This window comes from Protopterus annectens, chromosome 15.part0 (assembly GCF_019279795.1).
Source record: "Protopterus annectens isolate FY-2018-M chromosome 15.part0, PAN1.0, whole genome shotgun sequence".
Classification (NCBI taxonomy): domain Eukaryota; kingdom Metazoa; phylum Chordata; order Ceratodontiformes; family Protopteridae; genus Protopterus; species Protopterus annectens.
The window spans coordinates 377,236,014-377,259,277 of NC_056749.1; the positions used below are offsets into that span (position 1 = coordinate 377,236,014).

General features: G+C 40.3%; 1 protein-coding gene across 2 annotated transcripts in view; it reads left to right on the forward strand.

Annotated features, from left to right (window-relative positions):
* Positions 1 to 874: 874 nt before the first annotated feature.
* LOC122789692 (magnesium transporter NIPA2-like) overlaps positions 875 to 23,264 on the forward strand; it is a 403,659-nt gene continuing 381,269 nt past the window's right edge. Inside the window, exons 1-2 of one of the 2 annotated variants that reach the window (XM_044057121.1) lie at positions 875 to 1,070; positions 7,525 to 7,687. The gene's annotated coding sequence lies outside the window, so the exon portion shown is untranslated. The remainder of the gene's footprint in view (positions 1,071 to 7,524; positions 7,688 to 23,264) is intronic. The other variant, XM_044057119.1, reaches the window with a different exon arrangement.

The window sequence follows — 23,264 nt, forward strand, 5'->3', positions numbered from 1 at the left end:
AACTCTCTCTGGCCCATAATATTTTATATCAACCTGGAAAAAAGCCTGCATTGCAAAGCCTACTTCACTTCCACACCAATAACAGAACTCTTCACTCCAGTAACAAACACGTTCTCACAGTAACGAAATCAAATAATACAGCAGATGATGCCCTCTTTTCTAATTATGTATCCAAAATATGGAATGCTCTATCCTTCTTGCACCTCCACTATGTTAGACCTTCATGCAGGTACCACTAAATTTACATTCAGCAGATTCTTGACTAAATAGAATGACTACACATTCACACTCCGGGGGGGGTCAAAGAAACAGAAATAACCAGCAATTTACTGTGCGTAAAAACGAAAGTCTAGTATTACCAGTCCAAAGCCAGAAATATATACTAAAAGAGATAAACACAGTGTTTTACTTACGATTGAAACTGCTTTCTGTTGTGATTAGGTAAACGAATCACTTATGCCCAAAGCACATTCAGCAGAATTATTTAATATCTTTAATATAATAATCATACCGGCTTACGTCAGGGTTAATGTACTTTGGCTGCAGCATGCAACACTGCTATATTATTGAAATAATTTGAATATACAGCTGTCTTACTCTCTAATGCTCAGTCCTATTTATTTCAGCACTAAATGAAACAGATTAAATGTTTTGCTAACAAACCCTGTATTTTTTTTTTTTTTTTTGCATTACTTAGAAATCAGAAGCGCTACTGCATATCAGATGTAAGCAAGTGACAGTATGTACTGAGTAACATTACTTTATCAAGCGAGACTTATAGGTAGGCAGCACCGTAGTTACGCAAAACATGATAAATAAACCTAACAAAATCCAAAGAATACGTGCAATATCAAAAAGTAACAAACTCACCAGATAAAAGAGTTAATACCTCATTACCCGGAAACACATTAGAACAACAACAACCCAGTAATGTTCTTCAAGTAAACTATTCCGTCTACTTTCCGTACGCTCTCGTGCAGGATTGGCCAATGGTTATCTGTTTAGGTTACCTATGGGAAAGGGGAAGTATACTTGTTTTTAACTGGATGTCAGATTGTTGAATTGGGAAGGTAATATAAAATTCATTACATACAGCAGAATCTTGAGTATTTTAAGTTATCACGATTAGTTTATGTTAGGTTAGTGTATCTTATTTAGACTTTCGTATTGTTTCTGCCACTTTCTTGTAAGTTTTCTTTTTGTTAGTGTGAACTTGGGTTAGCTTGGCTAGGTTTTCCTTGTAACTTTTTTCTTCTTGTTAGTGTGATATTGTTAATCCAAAAATAATTATTGATTATACTGTTATAGTATAAAACATAATTTGAAATATGTGATCTGCTTGTATATTTTCTGTGATTACCAGAGCTGGACTTAAATAACTTGTGTTTATGGGCGCAGAAATAATAAGATGGAAGAAAATGCACTTCATTAAATTTTAGAAATTATTACATGGGAGTGTAGAGGCCTAGCGGTGAAAGGCTTTCAACTGAGTTTCCTCTTCTTGTTTGTACAGTTTAGTGTCACTAATTTGGGTTTGGCAGTTTTATTTATACATCGTTGACTGGTCATGTCGACTGTTGCCCTTTAGTTAAAAAGAATGGGGGAAGCTCTACGTATTTTGCAATTTCAAGTAACCTTCGTGAAACTTTTTTTACGCAAAGAAAGCCCACGGTGTCTGGCAGTTCAAGATAACATTCTTATAATAAAAACAATGTAGTCAAGGACTGCTGAATCAGCTAGGGAACTTGTGTACATCTGTATAAGTTTTAGGACAAGTTGTGAAGAAAAACACATTTGGAAGAGTCAAAAAAGAAAAAAGCCATAAAAAATCTGTTCTGCACCGTACTCACCCATTTTAAGGAGCAGTGTGTACTGCTTCAGTTATAAGCTGTGCCTATTAGAAAGCAAAAGTTCACGTTTATGCGGCATGCATATATTGTATGTTAATTTATTTTATTTAGTTTTTATTTTATGGAGGTTAACCTGGCCACAGAGGTTAATTTTATGCCATGACTGTTGCATAATAAATATAATGTAAACATCTAAGAGGAATAGAACATACATACAAAAATATAATAGTCCCAAACAGAAACGTGGTGTGTGCAAACTGGTCAATCAAAATATAAGAAATCCAGTAAAAAAGCAAAGCGCGGCCAGACCACAGCTAATAAAATCAAGCAAGTTTTATTCCAGGAAATAAATGGTGAGCGCTTTCGCAGTAAAAAAATGCGACCAGACCACAGCTAATAAAATCAAGCCAAGTTTTATTCCAGGAAATACAAATGGTGAGTGCTTCGCAGTACTGTGAAAGCGCTCACCATTTGTATTTCCTGGAATAAAACTTGGCTTGATTTTTATTAGCTGTGGTCTAGTCGCTCTTTGCTTTTTTACTGGATACATATAAAAATATATAACAATGTAGGGTGATAGTCATAGTTCCATGGTTCATATGTGTGCAAGACCTAGCTCCACTTGTATGCAAATACAAGGGCACAGATTAATTATGGTGACTATTGTAGCGCGAAAGCCAGTGCAAAGGAACAATCATGCCCTACAACTGATTAAAGTGGGGAGATGGTTTAGTTGTGTGAATTAATCCAGTAATGTGCAAAGTCCCAATTAACTTTGGATATGTTCAGAAGTTGTGGATAAATGTCACTGCACAAGCCTACTTGAACTACTGCCAGGTAGTTCAATCGGGCAACACTCAGTGCAGCTATTCAGAATGATTTTTTTTTAAAAGCTAAAGGGGGTGTATGTTGACTATAGGGTTGTCCTTATGTGGATAACCCTGACTGATTGTTTGAAAGGTGTGAAAGATGGGAACACTAGGAAATAGGGAGGCATACATAAGGGACACACATAAAAGACATCAAGAGAATTAAGGTAGAGGAGGTGGGAGAGAAGGGGTACACTATTTTTGTCGGTGGATAGCCACCCTTATTTTTCATTTTTTTTTAATATGTATGAGAAGAAAGTTGGGGAAGTAAATAGGGAAGAGGGTGTAGGAGAGATTATTAGGAAAGGAAGGAGGTGAAGATGATTTGGAGAAATGCCCACCCCAGTCTGGAGGACCTCAAATGATTCCAGTGCCTGACGATCGTGCAGTGGAAGACCCTGATGATGGAGTAGTTGAGGCCTTCAGTGGTGGGAGCCAACTAAGGCAATGAGATTTGCACTTGCTGAAGAAGGTCTTGCATGGGCTGAAGGTGCCCCTCCACTGCCTGCTCAATCAGGTCCTGAAGCTCATGCATATCACAGCTTTCCATGCTGTACCATGACAGGGTGAATCCAGTATCAGTGCCACCGATGTCTGTGGGCAGGTAAAGGGTGATCCTGAACGTTTTCTGACCTGGGAGGAACATGGTTGTGCTACTTCTGGGATCTCTGGATCAGTGGAAAAGGTAACATAAAAGGAAGAGAGTAAGAAAGAAATGCAAAGTAATAGATAATAAAAATAAAAAAGAGAGAAGGAGGGAAAACACACAAAATGGAGGTAATAAACTCACTCATAATTGAGCGTTCCATCAGTGCATACTTTATTGTCAGTGCCTACTAGACATCTAATAAGCAGGTGTAATAAATGAAATGGTACTACATTTTGCACTGATTAAATATTCTGCTGTATGATGCTTGTATGGATTGTGCTGAAAAGGTTATGAGTATTGCAGAAATTATTCTTTGATTACTGTTTATATCCAAATGATTTCTTAAAAAAATAGACTTTTCATTTTATTTGCAACAGGATGTATTGTGCATCCTACATAAGGATTTCATAAGTATGAATAGTCTTTGCATACTCAAAAGCAGCCTTGGTTAACCTAACAATCTGTCTCTGGACTTGGTCATTGTTGTATGATCTCTCATTTAGAGTTACATACAGATGAGCATCTATGCATCCCTTTTATCCTTTTATTCTTCTATCATATATGTGTGTGCATTTTTTTTGTTGGATATGATACAATTACTAAGCAACACAGTAGGTCTTCATACCCTAAATGCAAATTGCTAACAAGGATGACTGATTTATGTGTATTCATTGACCGTTTTTAATTTTTTTTCAAATTTCATAGCAGTAGTTCTTACCTTTATATACTACTGGAGGATGTAATGATTTAAGATATATACACATCATTTAGTTGCTAGTTTGACCTTCACCCTCCACTCTGCCTAGAGTATAGTGGCTAGCTCTGGTCAGCCGTCTTCTACATGCATTAACTATTCAGGAAATAATGACTGTTTTTAATAAAAGTAGCACAGTAAAAAATGAATTCTGGCTTGCACTGAACACTACATTTCTTAAAACCTTTACACATTTCATTTAAATATTCTGTGCTTACGTATGTATGTCTGTGTGTATATCCATAAATACAGACACTTTTTTCAGTAGTAAGTATTACATATGTGTATTTGCATATGTATGTAAGCATCTCATATATGTGTACGAGATACATACTCACATATACTAATATGCATCTGTGTGTACATATATTTATATATATATATATATATATATATATATATATATATATATAGATATGTGTATGTGTATCTCTCTCTCTCTATATATATATATATATATATATATATATATATATATATATATATATATGTGTGTGTGTGCACGCATTTATACATACACATATGTAAACATATACAGGTATGTGTATGCATGTGTATAATTTCTTATATTTGCATATATATGCTTATATGTTTGCATGCATGCATACATTTTTTGGGGCATGTGCCAGCGTTTATTTAGCATAATTTCACTCTGATATCCTGACTTTATATACAAATCTGTTTATCAACCTATGGAAATGAAGAAGAAAAAGGAGAAAAGTAAAATACTTACTGCAGAACTCTGTCCTTCTCTCCTGAACCTACAATAGCCATTGGACCAGTTGGTCACCACTATACCTCTGCAGGTTAACATACCTTTGCCGGCACTCCTCTACAAAGTAAAGGGATCCCTGTCAGTGATGGCAGGCCCCCCCCCCCAACTCCTGCCAGATATCAGTTTTCTTCCATTCGGTGCCTGCCTCTGCATGTTCGGCCTTCTGCGGGTATGACTTCTTCATGAGCTAAGCCATCATTTTGTCTCCTTATTGAACCAGTTTGGAGCACCTCTCCAAGATCTTAGAGCTACTGCCATCCTATGAAGTGCCAATACAAAAGTGAGGAATATAAGTGCAGGGCACAGGATCAGAAAGTGTGAACCACACCTTCTGATGTGGGACATCAGCATACCCAACCCATGCAACACTACAGAGGTATTACCATGGAAGTGATAGCACCGTAAAGTTTGGTTTACTGAGTGTATTGAAGCAGTGACCAGATTTTTTTTTCACAGATATGCCTTATTTTGCTCTGTGAAGAGAAATCAGTCATCAAGCCATTAAGTGTAATGTGTTTCATGTGTATTTATTCACACAGAGTAATGTTCAGATATGGATTTTACAATATTATTGTGGTAGATCAATAATAAGTTATGGCAGCATACCTGTAAAGGTATTGTTGGTATTCCTTTAATAATTACTATTTTGTAATTGCACTACATTAATAACCTGTTTCGGTTGTGTTTCTTGCATCAGTCAAAATAAATGATTGGTGGAAATGATAGTGCGGCATAATTTGAGAGTTGTATATAGAATAACATTTAGTAGTTTCCAACCTAAATTTTGGCACTGCAGGTATAGAGTCCAATGGCCTTGCATATCTATATTTGAATGAGACATTCTGTGTGTTGCTGTGCATCCGTGACTACCTTAAGTCATATAATGCTGATTAAACAGCATACACCAACATCCAAGACTGAGATTCATAGAGATTGCCTTGTCTGAGCTTCATCTGCACATAAACTTAAAGTGGGCCACAATTCTCACCATTAGTTATTCTGACACCATTTTAGCCTTGCTTAGCCAAGCTTGGCAATAATGGATGTGAGAAAGAGCAAAATTGTTAAAGAAAGCTAAAAATATTTTTAACTTAAAAATTAATGGAAAAATACGGAAATTCAATTCAGTGGACAATTTCACTATGTAGAAAATAATTTGTTTTAGGGTAAAGTGAAGTTAATATGCAGCTATTCTATGTTGATGACAGGAGTGTTAATGACAGTAGTTGTAAATGTGAAGTTTCCTTTATTAGTTCTGCATACATGGTTGTATAATTTGTGCAAGAAATTTAAGGGAAGATAGCACTGAACATTATTTTCAGCACTGATCAGTTTATAAAAATAAATATTCCGATATTGGAAATGATAAATGCTTACAGTGGTGCTTTCATTTATTAATGATGCTGTACAGGATACTCCATGAAAATGTTAACAGTACATTGAATAGACATATATGTGGAAGTCTGCTTTAATTTGTTATTTGCTGTCAGGATATTGTAGTGAAATTTGTACAACTATTATATTCATTCCTTAGATTAATGCTTGTATGTTTTTGCTTTGAACTTAGGTTTGAGTTCTTTTTGTATTTTGCTGCAAGTATGGTTTGGCAAGAGACTTTTGTGTTAAGACTGCAAATATGTAGTAATGCATTTACTTTGTAGGATACTTTCAGTACTTTGCTGCAAAGGTGGTGTTTTTTTTTTTGTTTTTTTTTTTTTCTGTAAATCAAGTTTCTCTAGGGTGGTACTCTATCTTTTTTCAGGTGAATGCATGATGCAGCAGCAGAATCCAGACAGAGGAAAGACAAATTCACCCCTGAGGAGGACACCTCCTTATAGGGGCTTTCAAGACATATGTTAAGTGCCTGTTTGACAAAAGGTTGGGCAAGACAAGCAGAAAGAGCGAAGGTGTAGACCCAAGTGGTTTTAGGTGTAAATGTGGTTGTGGAGGAATCACTCTTTGATGCCTCTTTATTGTTCATCTACACTTTCATTTGAGGTCTCAGTCACACACCATTCTGGGATGGGGATAAGGACTGGGTACTCCGGACATGTGGGTGCACAATAAGGATTAGACCATGTGATTCTCTGGGAAAGTACTGGAAAAAGCAGGGGGATATAAAACAATGGAAGCAATCCCCTATTGACGCAGTGCAGAAAAAGGGACAACAACATGGTGGAATGTGCCTGAGCAAGAGCTATGCATAATGCAATTGCCCGTAGTAGTAGTAGGGGTGGGGGACCTCCTACACTTATCTCTTTAGCACCCGATAAATAGTATCTTCTCTGTGTATTGAGGAGATAGTTAATACGCTAATGAGGATGCCATAGGCATCATCAGAAGTGGTGTGGAGAGTGCAGTTAACCACTTCAGTAGCATTCTCAGTCATCCAGTCAGGAAGTTTAGTGCATCCTTCCTATTGCAAATTCACATAATGAAAATTACTGCACAGGTTAAATGGTTGTATATAAACGCATGACATTTTTTATCAACAGAGGAATCCTCCATTTCTGTCCATCAGAAAAGTGGTCTGAAAGTGTATAGTAAGTGTACTTCAGTTTGTTAGACAACATTTATTACTTTGTTCCAAGGTCTCAGTAACACTGTCATCAATTACTCCTTCACAGGGTCTGCAGCAGAAATGAGCAGTCCACTCTACCAGCACAGTTGGAAGATGTCAACAGTAGAATGGCTGCTGATGATAACCTAACAGTTACATTTATGGCACAGCCTAAGGACAGTGGCATACAGCTGCCAAGTGAAATGGCAGGATCACACAACCCACAGCAGGTACATAACTTTGCATGAAGTGACACAAGCAAACACAGTCAAGTGTATGAAGACATTACATTGCAGGTGGTGCAGGGTAAGACCCCATGCACCTCAACACCAGTCTTTCGCCTACAACAGGAACACATTCAGAGGTAGTAGAGTCAACTGTGACACCTGTGCAAAGGGATGTCAGGTGCAGGCATATGTGTCTGCCACCTCCTGACAAAGAAAAATTATTAGCAGCCCAGCAGCAGATGTGCCACAACCTTATTCAACCTCAGTCCACTGCCACAGAGAGTCAGCTAGAGATGGCCAGAGTAATGTAGGGTGCATATGAGGGTTTCCACCAGTACATAGAAATGGTGGGGAATAGGGATAATGCTATGGTCAGACTCCTGTGCAGTATGGTGGCACACACAGCAGCCATCACTAGTCAGGACCTACCAGACTCAAGTATGAAATAGTAGTAGATGGGGATAAGAATGGTGTACCCTTCAGACATGTGGGGGCATAGTACATCACACACCATATGATTCTCTGGAAACTACTGGAAAAAGTGGGAGAAAGTAAAACAAAAGAAGACAAGCAGGCCTCTTCAGTGTTAATCTACTCTCTCATTTGATGCGTCAGTCATACAGCACTGTGAGATCAGTATCTTTAGGATCACTTGCATCCAGTAGGTCATGCCATTACAGCAGATCAGCATAAAGCTCACATGCTAGCACTTCTACATGATCATGAGCACCATCAATGACATTGTTCTTATGGGATATTGTGTATGAAACATTTGACTTACTGTATGGCAGCATTGGTGCCAGAAGCTCCTGAAGACTGGCAGAGTGGAGAACAGTGGCATTTAATGATGTTAAAAGGTGCAATTTTATTTATTGGCATCTACTGCCACAAGTGAAGCAGACAGTAGAATATGAAATGTATACTTGCCTTTCAAAACATATGAAATATGTGTACTTTGCTATAAAAGGTGGTTGATATCGACCAAAAACAGCCAGTACAGTTTTTTGAAATTCAGATGATAGCATGCACCGGCTTTTTTCTGACCAAGAGTGTGGCACAGTGGGGATTGGAGAATTTGCCATTTCCCTACTGTAATAGTATCTCAGACTTTGGTGTATATAATTATGAGGGGGCTGTAGGGGGTGCAAGGGGGCTTGCCCTCTGCAAAAAGAAATGTTAACTTTGTTTTTGTGTATTTTTCAATTGGCTGGTAATCAACCAGTTGTGTGCAATCACTTGCTGCACAGTATTTTTTTTTTCACTATATGGACACATTTGTTACATCATAAAAAATGGCAGAAAATATTACTTTCCCGTATATAAAAGTATTGCTTAGAGGTCTTATTTCATAAGGGCACACAAATCATACGACAGAGCTGTATACTGTTTGTCAGATTGAAAAAAAAAATGCAAAATGTATGTGCTTGTGAAAAAAAAAGCAGCAAATTCAGAGCATCCAAAACAACCACATGTGCCTGCTTGGTGGTACCTAGCAATAAAGGGCTAATTTTTTGTAACCACACAGTGTTTCATTAGAATGACAAATCATGATCTTCAACAACAAAATTTATTGAGATGGTGGCTCCAGTTAAGACACAACATTGTGTCTTCTTTTATATTGCACTTTATTGTAAATGAGTGTAAATTTGGGGGGGGGGGGGTAAAGTTCAATGACAAAAATGATGTGTTGACAACTTGGCGAATAAGTATTTTAATCCATTATTGTACTTGGTGTACTGCGCAGACAGTCATTATAGCACCCACAAAACATGATTCTAGGCTGTGGCACAAAAGGTTCGTGAAGTAAATCTCCTGGGACCTGTAGTTGAAATGTCATTCTCTGTCTTCCTTTCATTATGCAACTTTCAAGTTAACAAAAGAGACATCATTTATGAAAACACAGCGAAAACTACAGATGTTATGTAGTCCAATCTTGCCTTCATTTTTACCCGTGGGTTCAGAGCCAAACTTCGGCTCCGACTCGGCCATACTCTAGCTCCAAGTCTTCAATTGGCTTGTGGCTGAGATATCCAAACAAGAAACAGGTGCCCGTGGAACCCTTGCACGGCCAAACAAAATGAGTTCAAAAAAACGAAAAAAGCCAGCAAGTGTTGGCAAATGCCACAAATAAAACTGGTAGTTTATTCACATAGGGAGGACAAATCCCCCTATGTCTGAAGACATCAAACCTGTTTCAGCTCCTCAGAGCCTTCTTCAGTGAAATACAAGCAATAAAAAGTCAAAGCAACAGTACAATTGTATATATATGGTAAAACCAAACATAGAAACCAATCAGAGACCTGCATTCAAAATTGGGCATTAAGGCCAGGTGAGAACAAGGCTCCAAGTTTTACAATCCATTTTCTTTCCTTGGAGCTGAGTAATTCATGCCAATATTGTTTGTCTTTGCATTTCCCCTTGATACAATCAATAATGACAAATTTAAAAGAAGCTGATGCATGTTTTAAACTGTGTTTATAAAGTGCATTGCTAATACGTTTGTTTTTGATGTCACTCAAATGTTCACAAATTCTAAGGCGAAAAGCCCTGGATGTCTGTCCAACATAAAAAGCAGAACAGTTACAGGTCACCAAATAGATGACCCACTCAGTGTTACAATTAGCCCAAAATTTGATGTCAAAGACCTCTGAGGTATTTTTGCTGCTAAATTCCCTGGTGTTTAAGACACGAGTACAAAAAGAACAATGTCCACAAGGAATACACCCCACGATGGGTTTGCCTGTCAAGGACAACTGAATAGAAGCAGAGGAATCAAAACCAACCTTCTTGTAATGACTAAATTTAGAACCAATGGTCTGTCCCCTTCTGAATGAAAAAGAACATCTATCTGGAAGAAAAGAGTTCAATTTATGATCAGCCTTAAGCAAATTCCAATGTCTATGTATGATGTTAATGAAGCCCTGTGCATTACGTCCATAGGTGGTCACCAGACGTAAGGGCTGTGTGTTTGAATTTTTATTCTTGTCCCTGTATGATAATAGGTCCTCTCTATTTGTGTCAGATGCCCATCTTTTGGCTGCATATACAATGCCTGGACGATAGCCCCTCTGGATGAATCTGTGAGTCAGATCATCACGGGCCTCAGAAAAAGACTGTTGGCTTCTTCTGGCTCTAAGGAACTGAGATTTGGGTATGTTCTGGATGATATGTTGTGGGTGGAAGCTGGTAGCATGTAATACAGAATTAAATTCCAGAAATTTCCTGAACATCCTAGTTGACAAAGTATTATCCTCATTTCTACTGATTTCAACATCCAGAAATACTATCCTAGATGTATGACAGGTCATCTTGAATTCAATACCCCATATATTATTATTAAGATATTCAAGAAACTCCATGAGATAATGTTCATCAGCTTTCCACACCAACCAACAATCATCCAGATAACGACGCCAAATGTCCATCTCACACATGTAGATATTGTGATTATGGTCGTAAATCATAATTTCTTCTATATATGCCATAAAAAATCTGCATATATGGGTGCAAAAGATGCACCCATAGCAGTCCCTTTAGTTTGCCAGTAACATTGATTTTGAAAGTAGAAAACATTACTAGTCAAAACATGTTCCGTAAGACATACTAAGAATGTATTGAATCCAGGTAGGTATAAACGTGATCTAGCCAACCAATAGTCCAATGCTTGTAAGCCTGCCCAGTGTGGAATGTTAGTGTAAAGAGAGGTGATATCCAAAGTACACAATAGCCAATGTGATTCAATTTGGGTGTTATTAATAATGTCCAAAAATTGGGTGGTGTCTTGAATTCTAGCTCTAATAAAACCCAATAATGGTTTTAAATATTGGGTTAGATATTCAGACAATGGTTCGGTAAGAGACCCATGTCCAGAGACTATGGGTCGACCTGGTGGATTGCTAGCATGTTTATGGATCTTGGGTAACAAGTAAAGATATTGTTTCTTGGGTGACAAAACCATTAGTTGTTCTTTTATGGATTGTGTAATAATGCCCTCCTCCACCGCATCAGTCAAAAACTGACCAATTTGACGCTGGAAATGAAGTGAGGGATCCAAAGGCATCCGCCTATAGTATTCTATGTCACCCAATTGCCTCATGGCTTCCTTATCATAAGCAACCTTATCCAGTACCACCACCGCACCACCTTTGTCAGCTTGAATAATAACTAGATCTTTAACAAGCTCATCCAAACTATTTATTTCATCAATAGACAAATTGTTATAAGAAATGGGAAAATCCCTAAGATGACAATGTATGTCCTGCAGGACATTTTTTTGGAACACCCCTACTAAATGTGTCATGGGCGGGTTGAATGTAGATTTTTTGAACTTGAAATCATGAGATGTATCACAAGTATTATTGTCAAAAAACATTTTCAAATTCCATATTCGACAAAAGTTTACCACATCCTGAGCCAAAGATTGTTCAGAAACAAAAAACCCAGGGACAAAATTAAGCCCTTTATTCAAAAGCTGAAGTTGTGCATTAGTTAATTCAACAGAAGAAATGTTATGGACATTGAAATTAGGCATTAATGTTGTGTCATTATTTTCAGAAGTGCCTCCAGACTCTGTTTTGATGCGTCTTTTCTTATGCTTCCGCCCCCCTCGTCTGTATCTAAATTGGGAGGGTGTAATGAGTTGTCCCTTTTGGCCTTGGGTAACCCATCTCTAGAATATTCATCAGGTTCACCTTCTGTGTTAGAGGAAGTATCCTCACCAGAGGTACCACTGGAAAAACCAAAATTTTTCTTGAGAATAGATTTGGGCCTCTTTCTTTTAGGGGTAGATGACCTTTTATTATCCTCTCTAGGTAATCTAAAAGAGACATTTTTAGATGTATCAAAGGGTTTACCCCTCTCATAGTCACCTACATCCCTGAGAATTATTTTAAGTTTCCTATCCTTTAAAATGGTTTCCATTTTAGACAAATCCATGGTATCGTCAACCCCTGTCTCCACCTTACGTTCATAAAAATTAGCCAAAGCATCCACAAATTTGGAAGAGGCCAACTGTTGAATGTGGCCCCAATCCTGAATCAATTGATCATCAATATTAGAAACTAGAGGTTGTACCTTAACCCTGAGGCCCCGTTGAGTAATATGTTTCTGCTGATATGCTTTAAAAAGACGTAAATGCCACACATTGGTCCTAACTGTCTTCATACTTTTTCCCAATCTAGTAAAAAATACATCACATTGTGTGTCCAAATCAGACCCAGTCACCTCAGAGGTTGATGATGATCCATGTCTGTCAAGACCAAACACAGATAAATCATCCACATCAGATGATAGACCTTGTATAATAGGTGACAATGCCATATTTTGAACCACAAGACCAGATCCAACCAAACCAAATGAGTTATGTAATTCAATAAAAAAAATAACAGTCAATGAGAAAAAATCCTGTCAATGAAACACTGATATGCAAAAGAACACAGAAAATGGTGTGTCCTATATTGTCAGGCCTGCACAATTAAGATATTGCCTTAACAAAAATTCAATAAAGCATCAAAATCATCCAAAATAAGACCATTATACACCTTAATACCCATGAATCAAAAAATCTATAATAAAGCTTGGTACTGTGTATAAGTCTTATGGATGAATGATCAATTGTTATAACCAATACAATAAAAACCGCCTAGACGACCCGAAAACATCATTAAAGTCGTCCCACTGCGTATTGGTATAAGCAGGCCCAAAGATACAATATGTGATATGGTGATGTGCTCCGAAACCAACGGCACAACACCACCAATCAACATAAAGTGTATGGCACACTGAAAAATATATTTATACATTCGCCATGAACCACCTATTATAATAAAATTATTCCTGAAAAAAAACATCACCAATGTAATGTGTCCATAATAATCAACAATATCAATGTTCCACAACACATCTCTGATACATAACTAAACTGGTAAGGTTGGGTCCAGAATATCATAGGTCAAAAAATAAAAATAATGATAATAATAATAAAGGTTTATGATACCTGTTGTCTAGAATGGACCACAATGTGACAAACTGGACAGAAGTAATATTTATCCTCAAATGGTATTGGCAATCTGAAACAATTCACATTGCCTAAATAGAAGAACTGTATAGTGAAAACCAGAACAGCAAAAGTCTGTAATGATACCACTGATATAAATTGTGGTCAAAAATTGAAATGAGATTTGTACCCAGGAATTCAATAGGGTACAAAAAGAATTTGTTCACATCAACATTTCATTTGGGGCAAACACAATGGTTATACAAATAGGAACAACAAACATCCTCTCTAGAACATCACTGTAATAAAATGATGATCCACTGCTAGTTGAACAGAGAACAACAAAATCATATGTCCATAATATGAATTCACTAAATGTCATCTACATTAAAGATAACTTAAACACTGGAACATGTGTATATGATTCAAAAAATCAAAACACACCCCAAAATCATTCAGGAAAGCATTAAAAATGCTATCCACATTGACAAAGGATCAAACAGTAGTTCAATGTAGATAAAAATCTATGTATGTCGACCCCATATCATGTTTGAAGGGAATCATATGCATGAAAATACAAACATATATAAGAAATTCACAATAGTAAATGCACAAAAATATTCAAAAAAATAAATAAACAACAAATTGACCTAAAGATGCTAATAAACATATTAAATCATCTAAACCATGCAAAATGCATGTATATTAAGTCCGCTTGAAAAAACGGGCGCCAAGCAATCCCAAACAAGCGTTGAAAAAAACCGTCATGACAAAAACTGACAATATTGGTAAATAGATCAAAAAGAGTATGGCTACGTACATAAACTATATTGTAACCATACCACATTCAACCTGGGCAATGACAATGAACAATTTAATAGTTAGAAGAGGGTGAGCAACAAGCTCGCCTAAACATACCTAATATGTGTATCAACCAACATGTAATGGATGTCCCACAGTCCAAATGGTGTCTCTGTAAATGAAGACTGAACCATATAAAATACATGTGTGTTAAATCCGCTTAGGAAAAGGACACATAAGTCCAGAACTGGCTTAAATGAGAGGGAATCCTCCAAAAAGCTGGCGATACACACAAATAGATCAAACAAAAATAAACAGATGCGTAATGAGTATATTGACACCCATATAGAAAATAACCCAAAAATATGAAAAATGTCACTGTTTAGAGCATCTGAATCATATAAAATGCATGTATATTAAGTCCGCTTTGGATAACGGACACCAAACAATTCCAAACCAGCGTTGAAGGAAAAAACATCATCACAAAAACTAACAATATTAGCAACATGGATCAAAAAAAAAAAGTATGGCTGCGTACCTACACTATGTCGTAACCATACCAAATTCAACCTAGGCAATAACTATAAACAATTTAATGATCAAAATAAGGTGAGCAACAAGCTCGCCTAAACATACCGTTTATGTATATCAAGCAACATACAATAAATGTCCCACAGTCCAAATAGTGTCTCTATTACCGAAGCCTAAATCATACGAAACAAATGTGTGTTAAGTCCGCTAAAAAGACGGACACAAAATAAATCCAGAGCTGACTTGAATGCGAGAGAATCCTCCAAGACGCTGGCAATACACGCAAATGGATCAAACAGGAAGTATGGTTACGTGCATACATCAAACGTAACCATATGCCATTCAAAACAGCAAGCAGGCAAAATTAACTCCTCCGATGTTCTAATGTTCTTAAGAATGCAGCATAAACAATGAAAAACAAAATATATTGATCTATTGCAATGACAAAAGATTGCTCATGTCTCGATTATGTCTCAATAATGATAAAACTTTGATAACTGGCACACCAGCCAACGATGGTTCCCAGCAACTGAGAAAAGCAATCCAAACACGAAACAGGTGCCCGTGGAACCCTTGCACGGCCAAACAAAATGAGTTCAAAAAAACGAAAAAAGCCGGCAAGTGTTGGCAAATGCCACAAATAAAACTGGTAGGCTGAGATATCCCATTATGCAACAGGTCTATTCCCCAGATCTCGTTTGCTGTTCGTTACGATCAGACGTGGTCTTGCTTTTGACCGTGGCTAAGTATACTGTTTATAAACATTATATAAACTTTTGACTTGTTTTTGCTCAAAAAAGCTATTTTCATAGCTCTGTGTGTGTGGTAGTGGTGTTATACTGCCTTTGTTTTGTTTCTCTTGCTGTTTTTGTGGCCTTGTCATTAGCCGTTTTGGTATCCCGTTTGTTTCCTTTCTCCCCACAGGCTAGACCCATTTCAGTTAGAGGACCTAGTCCTCCTGATTGTTTCCGTGTGGTCATTGGTTTGGTGCTCCATTCTGTTAGCGTTTAGTGTTGTCGTGTCTGGCTAGTGGTGGTATCCTGCCCTTGTTTCCCCGGGCTAGGCCCGTTTAAGTTAGAGGACCTAGTCCTCCCTGTAGTCTTTTCCGCTGGTTACTAGGCCGTTTTTAGTTAGGGGCTCTATTTCTCGTGCGGGGTTTAGTTGGGTCTAGTGTGTGTACGTATTGCTTTGTATCTGTGTGTGTGTTCTCCTTTTCAGCATGTCCAAGGATTCTAAGGAATACAGGAATTCGGGTTAGTGTGTTTGAATGCAACAATGAAATGTCTTTCATTGATGGGCACTCTGTGTGTGTGCATACTGCTTGGGGGCTATTTACCTCCAAGAGTCCTGCTTGTTTTGTCATTCCTTCCGTCCCCGTGTACTACAGGAGAGGAAAAATAAGCTGCTTAAACACTCCTTCGAGGAAGACTTGGCTAAGTCTTCCAGTGCCTTATCCTCTCCAGCTAGAAAGGACAAAAAGACTTCTAAGAAGCGCTCTCCGGCTCCATCTGTTTCTTCAGAGCCGTCAGAGAAAGTTACTAGAACAGCTTCTCCTGTTCCATTGCCCTCGGTACCGACAGAAGGTAGCGTCTTGACTAAGTCCATATCGGCTCCCAGCCTTTCGGAGCTGTTTACAGATTTTTTGGTTCGGAGCCGGTCTCCAGTTATTCGACCAGTTTCTCCTTCACGCACGTCCCCTTCTGTAGGGAGTTCCAGATCTCCAACAGTATCCTCCAGGTCCTCCAGAACACTTTCCGATGAGGACGTGTGGATAGAGTGGTGAAGAAACTGCTTCAATCATCGGTGTTGGCCAAATTGATTTTGGCTCTGACCCAGTCTGCTCCGGAGCCTATGGCCTCTTCTTCCTTTGTTGTTCCTCCTCCAAGCCTTTCTAGGTATTCGGAGCTAGAGTTGTCAGTTCCATCGGGTGCCGTTAGGTCGGTTCCAGTAGCCTCGCCTGGCCTCTATGTTCCAATTTCTGCTCCGACCCTGTCGGCTCCATCCACGGGGTCGAGGGTCCATGGTTCTCTGGTTGAACCCGAAGGGGAGGACTCGATCAATCTTAATCATTTCTGAGCCTTCTTCTCGGTGCTTCGGCTCGAGTGAGCTTGGACGCGACATCTGCTTTGGACCTCATCTCCTCGGTGCTGAGGGCTACTACTGTATCCTCTACAGTTAGTCGGCCTTCGGAGCCAGGGGGAATCGGCTTTTGAGGTTATCAGGAGCGTGCTGGCCAGGTCATCAGCTGCATCCTATGGCATCGATACTCTGCCCCCTCCAGCACCGGTGTCAGTTTCGGATCACCCTCTATCCATGGGCAGCTGAGACCCTAAGCCTCAGGATACCTCCGTGAGTGGTCCCCAACTTTCTGATGTCTCCCCAGAGTTTTTGCCTGAGGAGCCCGCCAGAAAGAGATTGTGTAAGAGGAAACACCTCGACTCCCCGGATGAGTCTCTCACATCGGACACCGACCTTGAGGAGTCAGAGGGGTCCCCCAAGTCGTCTTCCGAAGATATCTCTTTTTCAGATATCCTGAAGATCTTGAAGCGGAGAGGCGGCTGGCCCTCCAAATCCCCTTCTGATGAGGAGTCGGTGTTCCTAAAGGCTTTCGGGTCTCAACCCTCCGCCTCTTGAGTTTCTCCCCCTTTTGATGAGCTACTAGATCTGACACTGTGGAACTGCCCCTAGGAGACCCAATAAGTTTTTGTCCGCCCCCACTGACAAGGAATATCTAACAAAAGGCGTTCCAGTAGATGCCATGGTGGTGGCAGCAGCCACCAAGAAGGAACTTGCTGAAACTTCATCTACCGTCCATCCACCTAACAAGGAGTCCCGGGCTTTGGACAGATATGGAAAGCATGTGTTTGCCTCAGCGGCCTTTACACTGCGGTCGCTGAACTACTTGACGCATTTTACAAGGCTTCAGAGAGATCTCCTAAAAGAGCTAGGAGATTCTCTACAGGGTAACATTTCTGATGCCGAGGCACAGAAGGTCAATGCATAGATGTCTACCCTAAATTCCCGTACCAACTCCTCCATGAGGCTGATCTCATACGCAGCCGACAGAGTGAGTAGGGCAGCGGGTTCCAGAGTCTCTCTTAGGAGACACTCCTGGATGCGCCTGTGCAATTTTGCGGAGGCCTTCAAGTCTACGTCCACTAATGCCCCCTTTGACGGTTCATTGTTGTTCGGAACCAAGGCGAAGGACACTCTCACTAGGTGCGAGCAGGAAGGAAGAACCCTGCCTGCTGTGGGAGTCCATTTTTCCATGCCTTCTAGACCTTACCTCAAGGGCCAGAAGGGTGGGAAAATGTGGTTCAGAAAGTCACAGAGGTTTTTCAGGGCACACAAAGTGATTCCCCCTCCGGAGGCAGGGGAGGGGGTGGAAATTCAGGTAGATGCCGCCTTAGAGGCAGAGGAGGCCCACGTAACCAGGGGGACCGTGATTCCTTCCGTAGTTCTCCCTACCAGTGCTCCTGAAGGGAGGCCCGACTATTTCTTTATTCCCAGAAGCCTGGCAAGACGTCACCCAAGACGAGTGGGTATTAAAGATAATTTCCAGAGGTTATCATATTCCCTTTCTCTTCTCCTCCCCTGCCAACCAAGAGAATCCCAGACGTTCCACCCAGTCACAGGGATTCCGCAACTTTAGAAATAAAAAAGTTGCTTTCAAAGGGAGCCATCCAGCCTGTCCCCACAGACCAAGTAGGATTAGGGACTTACTCCAGATTGTTTTTGGTGCTGAGAAGAACAGGGGGCCTGAGATCCATCTTGGATCTCAGCCGATTGAACCTTCATGTACAAAAGTCCAAGTTCCGCATGGTCACCTTACAGTCAATACTCCCTCTGTTAGGGAAAGATGTGTGGATGTGCTCCATTGACCTCAAAGATGCTACTACCTTATCAAGATGGGCAGGGCATCGAGAAGTCCTCTATGCTTCCGGCTGGGAGCCAGTCATTTTCAGTTTCACGCTCTGCCCTTTGGTCTCACCACAGCCCCCAGGGTGTTCACTAAATGCATGGTGGTGGTAATGGCTCACTTGAGACGTCAGGGATTCCAAGTGTTTCCGTACCTGGACGACTGGCTCCTTTCTACCACCACCAGGCACCTACTGTTACAGACCAGGGACGCCACCATTACACTGTGCCAAAGGTTAGGAATTACTTTAAATTGGAAAAAATCTGCCTTGTTGCCCTCGCAGCGTGTCACTTTTATCAGCGCCGAACTAGGTGCGGTGCTCATGAGGGCCTTCTTACCGGAAGAGAGAATTCAGGCTCTACAACAGCAGATCTACGCCTTACTACCATTGAGGAAGGCCAAGGCAAAAGTGGTCCTCATGTTATTAGTGACCATGGCTGCCACGATCATGCTAGTTCCTCTTGCCAGAGTACCCATGAAGGTTCTTCAGTGGCTGCTTTTCACCCAATGGTCACTACAGCATCTTCCACTCTCCCATTCTATTTTGATTACGGACATGTGCAAGCAGTATCTCTGCTGGTGGCTTCAGGCCAGCAATCTCAATGTGGGCAAGCCTTTTGTCCCATCGTCTCCAGTTGCCACAGTGACCACGGATGCCTCCCAGATTGGGGGGGGCATTATCTCGGCAGGACAGTCCAAGGCACGTGGCAGGATCACAAGACCCATTTGCATATCAATGTCTTGGAGATGAGAGCAGTGCTATTAGCGTTGCAAGCACTTCAGAGCTTTCTCCCTCTAGGGACAATTGCAATCCACTCAGGCAACATGTCAGTGGTATGGTATCTGAACAAACAGGGAGGCACCAAATCATACCCCCTTTGCAGAGAGGCACTTCGAGTTTGGCAGTGAGCGGTGTCTTCCCAACGCTTTCTAGTTGCAACGCATATACCAGGAAAGTCCAACATGATTGCTGACGGGCTGAGCAGAGCTATCCTAATGCCTCACGAGTGGTCCCTGAACAATTATGTTGCAGAGAAGATATTCCACAGATGGGGTCAGCCTTGCTGCGATCTATTTGCCAGCCCCCTCAATGCCAAAGGCAGCAGCTATTTCACCCTTATCCCCCCTGGAGGGGGAGACACCCAGGGATGCTCTGGTTCACGATTGGCCCTCCGGTCTTCTCTATGCCTTTCCACCATTACCCCTCATATCAAAGGTCATTCAGAAAGCACAGTCTTTGGGAAGCAAAATGATCCTCATTGCCCCACACTGGCCTCCTCAGATTTGGTTTCCCTTCCTTCAACTCTATCTAATGGACAAGCCCTGGATTCTGGACCCAGCTCCAGATCTGCTGACTCATATGTCAGGACAGTTCCATTCCTCCATCCAAACCCTCAAGTTGACAGCTTGGCTGCCCCAGTTCTGTCCTTAGTCAGGCTTCATGATTTTTCCCCGGAAGTGGTCCATATTTTATCATCTTCCCACAAGCCTTCTACCAGGAATATTTATTCCAGTAAGTGGAAGAGATTTTCTATTTGGGCCCGTGAGAGACATATTGATCCTTATACAGCGCCTATTTTGGCAATATTAGAATTTCTTTCTCAACTGTTCAGTCAGGGGTCAGCTGCAGCAACCATTAAAGTGCAACTGGCAGTGATTTCTACCCTTCACGTTGCTAATGAGCCCAACCTTATGGCTGATAGGCTTTGTAGGGCTTTTCTGAAAGGGACATTGTTACTCCTACCTTCATTCTTTGATCCAGTGATGTCATGGGACCTCAATTTTGTGTTACAGAAGCTCACCTCAATTCCCTTTGAGCCTGCAGCTACATGTGACATCAAATTCTTGTTATGGAAGACCGTATTCTTGGTAGCCATAACTTCAGCTAGCGGGTCTCTGAACTCCAAGCATTATTGATTAGGCCACCTTATTTGGTGCTTCACAAAGATACGGTCTCCTTAAGAACCAATCCTTCTTTTGTTCCAAAGGTTGCCTCTGTTGTTAATATCAACCAATCCATTGAGTTGCCTGTGTTTTTTCCTGAATTCTCCAACAAGGCAGAATTTAAGTTTCATCAGCTAGATGTTCATAGACAATTGTGTTTCTATTTACATAGGACAAAAGATTTCAGGAAATCAGATCAAATGTTTGTCTCGTTTTCAGACACTAGACTTGGGGTTCCTGTTTCTAAGTTATCCTTGTCTCGCTGGATCTCTGAATGCATCTCATTTATTTATGCTTCCAATGGCAAAGAATTACCCTTTAAAGTGAAGGCTCATTCTACACGATCTGTGGCTACCTCAACTGCATTTCAGGCTAGGATGTCTATGGATGATATTTGTGCTGCAGCAACATGACTTCACCTCATACCTTCATTAGTCGCTACAAATTAAATCTGGTCTCTAGAAGCAGATCTTCCTTTGGTCCACAGTGCTCGAGTATTTTTCACTGAGCCACCCAAGATCAAGGTGATGGGGACGCTGTCCCACGGGTAAGAATGAAGGCGAGATTGGACTACATAACTTCAAGAAGTTATGTACTCACCATAACGTTCGATGTATGTAGTCCATCTCGCCTTACATTCTTACTAACCCTCCCTCCTACCCCCTCTTGGAGGACCTGGAGGTATAGTCTCTAGGTGTTAATAGTCCTTTCTGTTGGGGTTGTTATTCTTCTCAGTGTGTGTGTGTGTGTGTGTGTGTGTGTGTGTGTGAGCTTGCAGCAAACAAGATCTGGGGAATAGACCTGTTGCATGATGGGATACCTCTTAGGCACAAGCCAATTGAAGACTTCGAGCTAGAGAATGGCCGAGTCGGAGCCGAGGTTCGGCTCCGAACCCACAGGTAAGAATGTAAGGCGAGATGGACTACATACATTGAACGTTATGGTGAGTACATAACTTCTTGTTCTAAATCTCAGATCTTGTTACTACAGCATACGTCTATATTTCACCCCATAACTTTAATCCCTTGAAAGTGTGGCACTGTAGCATAGCATGCTACAATTAAGTATTATTTATAAATAGAGTGAGAGACAGACAGTGTAACCCTTGTTGAGGAAGTGCTTTTTCATATACTTATGGGTAGTGCATACTTTCCTTAAGGAAAAACAAAGCAAGAAAGGGAAAAGTAGTTGTACAGGAACAGTATTAGTATGCAAATTACTAAAATAGACTGTTCTCAACTTCTAATGTAAGACCGGTGTCAAAAATCACTTTGCATTCTTATTAAAAATACGAAAGCAGGAATTGCTTGTTTAAACCATGGTTTATTAAGTAAAAATAAGAGATGGGTGCTTTCACCCTTGTCAGAGCTTCATCAGACCTAAGTTATTCATGAGTAACAAGTAATATATACTTTTCTGTCTTCCATATAGAAGGCCATGTAAATTATAAAGAGGGCAGTAATCCAAGAGCACGTAAGCAGATTACTTTCAATGACAATGATTGGAAGAGTGGTACAAACATGGTTTGCATTTTTATCATGATTGGTGGTGTTTACACCTTATTTAAGTAAGTACAAAGTCATTGGGCCAGATTCAGGAAGGCTTACACGGAGTTCAAGAGTAGTGTAAGCCTCCGTGTAAGCCTCCCGATTCAGGAACAGCCCAAATCTCCATGTAAGAGACAGCTAACACGTCTCTTACACGGACTGGGTGTGGAAATGCTCAATACCTCATTTGCAGCTCAAAGATATGCAAATGAGGTATCTGAACGATCCACGAAGCAGAAACCAGTCCGTGTAACGGACGTGTTAGCTGCAGAAATGTACTCAGCTGACAACTGAGTACATTTCTGCAAAGTAAAACGGAGCTATGTCAGCTCCAAATAAAGGGTGCATATGTTGCATTAAGCATGCCAATGGCCAAATATGTGGCCATTGGCATGAAAAACTGTTGCAAAAATAAGTTATATAACTTTTTTTTTTTCACGGTATTTTTGGGTTTAACTGCAGCGCACACCCGTTCAAACGGGGTGCGCTACCTAAAACTGAAAACCGAAGCTTATAAGCCCACAATTGTGGGATTTATGTATTACATTGAATATCAATGGAGGGACTTGCAGACCAAAAACAATATGGCCTCCGTTTAGTGGTTGTCAAGGGGGGGAAGCTCCGTGTAAGACATGTAACTAGTCATTACTAGGCAATCCTATGTAAATGAGGGTTAGAATACTGAATCACACTGTCACATAGGTAATGAGCACTGTCTGAGTAGTGTAAGAGTTAGAGACGGGGGAGGAACAGAGTAAGAGGTAGGTGACATCATGGGGGGGAATGATAGCAATAAATGTACCAGATTGGAGGGCAATGTAAGGTAACAGATGACAGACAGAC